The 735-nt window shown below is 49.7% G+C and overlaps 1 pseudogene; it reads left to right on the top strand.

The window, feature by feature from the left end:
- Nucleotides 1-319: 319 nt before the first annotated feature.
- Nucleotides 320-735, top strand: LOC142456596 (large ribosomal subunit protein eL31-like; annotated as a pseudogene).

Here is a 735-nt window from a genome sequence, read left to right on the forward strand (position 1 = left end):
AAGGAAACTAAGCCATGACCACGGGCTGGCAAACCCAGCGGGTGAGGAAACAAAGTGCTTTCGTTTGGTGGGAATTTCTTTTAAACCGAGTCAGCTCATTTTCATTTCTATTTACTACTAAAATGATGAGCACTGAGTTTAATTCAAGAGCACGGACTCCCTTCCACCGCTTTTATGACTTCTCATAACCGTCTACACATGTTTTACACTTTTAACAAACAGGAAGGTTTGGATGGGGCAATGAAGCAATTGCCAGCCAATCTCTTCATGGCCTCATCCTCTGTGACAAGAAACAAACCAGGGCTTTCCTTCTCCCACAATTCCTTGCGCTCTCCCTTTCCAGCCTGGTCCCAGCGCTATGGCTCCCGCGAAGAAGGGCGGTGAGAAGAAGAAGGGCCGTTCGGCCATCAACAGGTCGTGACCAGGGAATACACCATCAATATTCACAAGCGTATCCATGGCGTGGGCTTCAAGAAGCGTGCCCCTTGGGCGCTCAAGGAGATTCGGAAGTTTGCCATGAAGGAGATGGGGACACCAGATGTACGAATCGACACCAGGCTCAACAAAGCTGTGTGGGCCAAAGGAATCAGGAACGTCCCGTACGGCATCCGTGTGCGGTTGTCCAGGAAATGAAACGAGGATGAAGATTCCCCAAACAAGCTGTACACACTGGTCACCTACGTGCCCGTCACCACTTTCAAAAACCTACAGACCGTCAACGTGGATGAAAACTAG

The sequence above is a fragment of the Tenrec ecaudatus genome, chromosome 9, assembly GCF_050624435.1.
Source record: "Tenrec ecaudatus isolate mTenEca1 chromosome 9, mTenEca1.hap1, whole genome shotgun sequence".
Lineage (NCBI taxonomy): Eukaryota > Metazoa > Chordata > Mammalia > Afrosoricida > Tenrecidae > Tenrec > Tenrec ecaudatus.